We start from the raw sequence: 7,023 nt of genomic DNA, 5'->3' as shown, positions 1-7,023 counted from the left end.
GATGCATTTTTTAAAGCTTTAGGAGTAGAATAGGTCCAGAATAGGTTCCCCAACAATAATTCTGGTCGAGAGGGAGTCTTTAGTGCTGGGATCCTAGACCCAGAAACTCCTGGGGTTGCCTCAGTGTTCAAGGTTAGAGGTTGTGGGTGCCCAGCTTCTTCCCCGTGGTGCTCAGCTGTAACTACAAGTCTCCCCAGTATTCAAACAGGTAAGGAATTATGGGCAGGAAATTGCACAGCAATGAGCCACAGGCAGGCAACACCCTCAGACTGAGATTTTCACCTGTCATATTAATTTGTCTGACATCACCCAGATCCAAAATGCTAGCCCTGGTGCAAGATCAGGAAACAGACTGGCAGACTAGAAACAGGGTTGCCTTGGGCAAAACTGGGGAGGCCACAGTATCTCCAGCCTTCTTCTTTTCTCTTCCCCCACTTTGGGCACTCACTATCTTCTTGGTAGACGTTAACTTGTCAAAGCTTCCCAAGAAATGATCTGAAACTCATTCACACAAAGGGGTAAATAACTACTAAAGGTAACTTGATCAAATGAGTTAACATACATAAACCACTTTGCAAACCTCGAAGTGCTACAAAAATGCCAGTTATTATTATTATTAATTTTGATGTCACCCTTTCCGGAAGTGTAATAGGGATCTAAGCCTTTAGCTAGAGAAATTCATTTCTATTGGTAGAATTTCAGATAACTGCTAAAGCAATATTGGGGGGTGGAGTGGAGAAGAGGGACATTCTTTTTTTTTTTTTTTTTGCAGGGCAAAGGGGGTTAAGTGACTTGCCCAGGGTCACACAGCTAGTGTCAAGTGTTGTCTGTCTGGGGCCGGATTTGAACTCAGGTATTCCTGAATCCAGGGCCGGTGCTTTATCCACTGAGCCACCTAGCTGCCTCAAGAGGGACATTCTTTTTTTTTTTAGGCAATGGGGGTTAAGTGACTTGCCCAGGGTCACACAGCTGGTAAGTGTCAAGTGTCTGAGGCCGAATTTGAACTCAGGTACTCCTGAATCCAGGGCCGGTGCTTTATCCACTGCGCCACCTAGCCGCCCCCAAGAGGGACATTCTTTATAGCTCTAAAGGTTTACTATGTAAATGTTTGTCTACCCGGCTTGTGGCTGATGTGGAGAAATGTCTTCTGTACTCATGCCCTGACCTGTTTTCCTTGAACACCCTTTTGTGATCCCTAATTTCCCTCACATCTAAGTGAAGAGGCAAGGTCCAACATCAAGTGGGCCATAAAACAGGACTCCAGGAAAAACGTGGGTGTGGATCAAGAAGTCAATAGAGAAACCACAAAGAAATAAGGGCATGAGCAGACTTCTCTTGAGAGATGGTAGATTATAAAATTTAGAATTGGAAAGGACTTTAGAGATAAACTAATTTAATCCTCCTGATTTATAGATAAAGAACCTGGGATCCAGAGGAGTTAAAATGGTTTGCCCAGAATCATATAGTGAGTAATTGGAAGAAGATGAACCTCAGCCCAAGCAGTCAGTCAGAAATGATGAATGTGACACATTCAGTCAGCTGAGAAGACTTGTATGAACAGATACAGAGTGAAGTGAGCAGGACCAGACAAACAGCTTACAAAATGAGAACAATAATGTAAAGGAAAGCAATTTGGAGAGATATTAGAATCTAATGAGATGCGTTTTCAGATGCCACCATTGTGTTTATTTTGCTTGTATAAGGGTCTGGGGTCTGGGGCATTCATAGACTGCCTGAGATGGTGTCTCTTCACCTGAAGAAGCTGAGGAACCTATTTCTGGGAGAGTCACAATGACGAGTAAGGGAAATGCTTTTGAGGATGCATGTGTGTGGTTGGTTCTGGTTGGCTAAGCACATAGCGAACGGGAGGCTTTTTGTATCTGGAGGCATTTGAAAAGCTTCAATCAACTTCTGCCATCTCTCTTCTTGTTATCTAAAGCTGTGCTCTCGAGAGATCTTGGTGACTCCTTTGCTGCTGGTCCTGAGGCCTTCTCCCCTCTGGGGCCTTGTGACCCTGTAAAGGGACCTCTGCTCTGAGCCTCTGCCTTTGTTCTTTTTCATTTTAGACGATTAATCTAGAGGTCAATAGGTTGAGCCACAGGAGTCCAGGAGTCCAGAGTTCAGGCCAGGTTTGCAACCCACGAATCACTGATGTTCTGATGAGTCAGGAGTGACCTTTGTGGGGTATCAGGACCCATACCAGAGCAGTTGAGGTAAGGACTCATCTGATAGTCATGATGCATCTGGATGTGAACTTGATGGGAACAGTGCCAAGAGTTAGCCTACTCTCCTTTGAGACCAGCATAACGTAGGAAAACGTATACCCTGGAGGAATTGGGGGAAATGGTTGTAAGTAAATATTTCTTTATGAAAACTGGTTGACAAGTGGTTAAATACACTTGGGGTACTAACGACAGTGGGCAAGACATAGCTAGGAGGAACTTAAGCGGGTGGTAGTAGACAAGAGAGATGCCCCAAATCTCTGGGTCTCCAGCCTTGAGGGGCAGGTATAGCCTGCCACACTCTGCAGAGGGAAGCAACAGGAACATACTTGTTACTCTAGACTGTACCTATTTTTAACAAGGGCCTGCTTCTATTTTGGGGCTCCTGGGCATTGAGTAGTGATAGTGATGGCGATTTTAAAAAAGGGGAGAAAAGAGTATTTACCAATCTACAAATACATGGAAAAGGACAGAAGGGAAGTTTGGAAGGCGTAGTAGACAAGCGGGGTGTTTTGTTACTATGGTATTCGATTTCATACACACACAAAACCCAAATTATATAACAGAAGTTCCTAGTTTCATAAGCAGATAATCCTCTTTTCAGTTCTTCTTTATGAAATATTCATTTCTGCTGAAGTTTGTTAAGTTGAGGATTAAGAAGAAAAAATTAAGTTAGAGGCGTTATTAGAGGAGACAGACATTTCTTTTTTTTTTTAATTTTAAAATTTTTCTGGTGAGGCCATGAGGGTTAAGTGACTTGCCCAGGGTCACACAGCTAGTAAGTGTCAAGTGTCTGAGGCAGATTTGAAATCAGGTCCTCCTGAATCCAGGGCCAGTGCTCCATCCACTGCACCACCTAGCTGCCCTTGGAGACAGACATTTCTAAGAAGAAACAAAAAGTTTTAATAATTATAATTCATCGCTGATAATTCTAGAGTGTTGTGTCAAGTCAACAAGCATTTATTAACACCTACTATGCACCAGGCACTGAGCCCTAAGCACACAGTGTCTAGTTCGGGATGTCGCAGTTTTGGGTAGACATTGTCAAGCTGGAGTAAATCTAGAGGAGGTTGGTCAAGCTGGTAAATGGACTCTAGCCCATGCCACTGGAAGATTTATCTGAATGAAAGAACTAGGATTGTTTAGTGTGGAACAAAGGGGTCTTAGAAGGGGCATAATCTGTAGCCAAATGTTTATTTGAAGGCCCACTATTTGACCAGGATTAAATTAATGTTTGTTTGGCCCTAGAGGTCAGAAGTCAGACCAATGGGTGGAATTAAAGGAGATGCAAATTTGGGTTTGACATAAAATAAAATATATCTGTTGATAGACATGATTGACTTATCATTTGGTTTTACGGAAGGTTTTTCTTTTTCTTTTCAAATCTTTGTCACAGAGGCTCATTGACTAAGGAAGGGAGGAAGGATATGTTTGGAAAAGAGGGTGATGCAAAAAATAAAAGGCATCGATAAAAATGAAAAATATGCTAGAAATGCATGATCAGAGAAAATGATAGACTTGAGAAGAATAGGAAGTGGATAATTGGTGTGTTCCATTGGTATTCACACAATGTCAAGAGAACTTAAGAAAGGCTCCCAGCACATTGGATGAAGCCCCTGTAGCCAGTTTATTGGAGGTCATGGGTAATGAGCTAAACTGGCATGGATGGCTTGCACTCTGTATCACTAGAGGGAATACCCACATTAGTGAGTTCAAAGATGAATTGGAGTCTCAGGATGAGTGGTAAAATGGCTAGACTGTACCTGTAATGAACCAAAGGCAAACATTCCTGTTGATTAAGGAAACTGAAATTCTACTCCTCTTTGCCAAGACTGATGCTGATCAAAACCTGTTCTTCTGACTTAATCGCTATGACTCCTTCTGATCCTTTGTGAAAGTGAAGGGCAGCTGGGTAGTGCAGTGGATAGAGCACTAGTCCTGTAGTCAGGAGTACCTGAGTTCAAATCTGGCCTCAGACACTTAACACTTACTAGCTGTGTGACCCTGGGCAAGTCACTTAACCCCAATTGCCTCACTAAAAAAAAACTACTGAAAGTGAGGCAAAGCTGACCACCAGGCCTTGTATTGCACTGCATCCAGAAAACATCATCACATGGCTGCCTGGCCTGCCTGGCTGTGTTGTAAGCTCTAGGTCACCTCTGGTCTAGACAGCCCTGGCAAGTCTAGTGAGTGACACCAATACCACACACCCCCCCCAAGGTGGTTTAGTCAGACTCTGCAATCTTAGTTTCCCAGGGGCTGTGACAGATGTGGTCCAGTCTCTACAAGGTCTTCAGAATGTTCAGGTTCACTACTGACAGAATGGGACCCTCACTAAAAGAACATTCTGCCTGAGGGTCAGCCTCAACTCAGTCTGGGAGTCCAAACTATGGATAAGAATAGGAGGGGAGGCAGGAGGACCTGAGTTCAAATCTGATCTCAGACATTTGACACTAGCTGTGTGACCTTAGGTAAGTCACTTAACCCTCATTGCCCTGGGGGGAAAAAAAGAGTAGGAGGGGAGGGGTCCTCAGGAGTGTATGTGGTTAGGGTAGCAGAAGAAATTTGGGAGACTTGATCCAGTCCACAGTTGCCAAGCAACATCCATCCATCCATCTATCCATCCATCCTTCCATTCATCCTTCCATTTAATCTCTTATCCTTTATTGTTTATTTAAACACCTTGTTTTATTGCCTCAACAAGGTTAGTTAGGACACATAATGACCTTTATCTCAGAGTCAAACCTGGAATCAAGTATATATATAACCTCTGTCACAGCTGTAAGGTCATGTGTTTTATGGCTTGAGAGGCAGTGTGATATAATGTATAGATTGCTGAGTTTGGGATTAGGAAGACATGAATTCAAGTCCAACCTCATACACTTAATAGCTTTGTGACTCTGGACAGGTCACTTAACTTCTATTTACCTGAGTTTCGTCATCTGTAATATGGGGATAATAACAACACCTATCTCCCAGGGTCATTGTGAGAATAAGAGATAATATTTGTAAAGAGTTTTGTAAACCTTAAGGTATAGGGGCAGCTAGGTGGCACAGTGGATAGAGCACTGGCCTTGGATTCAGGAGGACCTGAGTTCAAATCCAGCCTCAGACACTTAACACTTACTAGCTGTGTGACCCTGGGCAAGTCACTTAACCCCAATTGCCTCCAAAAAAAAAAAAGTAAAAAAAAACCAAAAAACCTTAAGGTATGATATAAACGTTATCATCATTCTCATCGAGCCTTAGTTTCCTTATCTGTAAAATGAGAAGGTCAGACTCAATAACCCCTGGGATGTCTTTGGACACTGTTTATGATCCTAGGCTTAGATTGTAATTCTTTGAGGGACTTATTTATCTTATCTTTCTGTACCTTGGTGGAGAGATTCGGCCAGCGGGCACTGAATAGATCTAGGAATACTCGATGAGCTCTTGAACTGACTTCCCTGGTCTAATCCCTCTTCACGTGACAGTCTTTCAAAGGCAGGAAGCTTTGATCTAGGAGCGCCCTCTGTAGAACCCAAGTCAGCACTTTGGCCACTCCATGAACTGAAACTGACCTGACCACGTTTAGATCGGAAATACCCAAATCTCATAGTCCTCACCCCAGCTCCTTCATGCTTTTCTCCTGCCCTCCAGCGTTATCGTGAGGCGCAAATGAGATATCTGTAAAGCACTCGGCACAGTGCCTAGCACATAGTAGGTACTTATTTCCCTTCCTCTCCCCTCCCTCCCCTCTTTTATGAAACACAGCTGATTGACCTCCAGAATCCTGGCTTGGAATCTTCTGGCCAGAGATTATTATCGCGCTCCTCCTCCTGGTAGGTAGCGGTATTGCAACCATCACCAAGAGGAACCCAGTCGATGGAAGTGAGTATGTTTTTGGAGATCCAAACCTGCTTTTAAAAGAGTTTTACTGATGCCATTTGTGTTCCACATCACATCAGTGTATGAACATACCTCTCCCCTCCCACTCACTGAGCCTTCTCTTGCAACAAGGATACAACATTTTTAAAAAGTTAGACCCATCAGCTGCCATCTGATAGCTCTATCGCCCCCTGAACCCTGACCTATCTAATCAAGCAAAATGCGTTTCCTTGTCTCTCCTAGGGGGGGAGGGGGGGAGCAGGGATTCGGTTTAGTTTTACAGTCCTTTTCATTTACATGACTGTAGTCATTCTGTATGTTTTCCTTAGCTCTGCTTACTTCACTTAATTCACAGAAGCCTTCCCATATTTCCCTGAATATATCTTTTCATCGCTCATACCATAATAGCTAATAACATTATGGTTAAAGGATCAGATATCTGAGATCATGGCTTTAAATCTGGAAAGGATCGAGGACTGTTTGGACTGAAGAGGAAACCGAGGCCCATGGAGGTCAGATGACTTGTCCAAGGTCACAAAAATATTAAATGGGGGAGGCAGGATTTGGAATGAGCACCTCTGACTCGTGCTCAGCCTCAAATTAAAATGATTTGCCCAGGGTCATACATAGTATGACAATACTATATAAACATCATCGTCGTTGTTGTTCTAGTCATTGCGTCTATCAGACTGAGCCCCTTGGGAGCAACGATTGATTTCTGCCTGTCTTTGTACCCCACATGCTTAGGTCAGTGCCTGGCACAATATTTATTAGTTGCTCTATTGTGTAAGGTGTTGTCCTGGTTCAGCTATTTTCATATAAGTGATACAGCCGAGATGGAAACCAGTTCTCTGACTCCACACGGCCTCCTATTCAGGGAGTATAAAAACGGTTTGTCTGGGGGGCAGCGAGGTGAGGCAGTGGATAAAGTGCG

Source organism: Dromiciops gliroides, chromosome 4 (genome assembly GCF_019393635.1).
Source record: "Dromiciops gliroides isolate mDroGli1 chromosome 4, mDroGli1.pri, whole genome shotgun sequence".
NCBI lineage: Eukaryota > Metazoa > Chordata > Mammalia > Microbiotheria > Microbiotheriidae > Dromiciops > Dromiciops gliroides.
The sequence above is the reverse complement of the archived record's forward strand: the minus strand, read 5'-3'. Positions refer to the sequence as shown.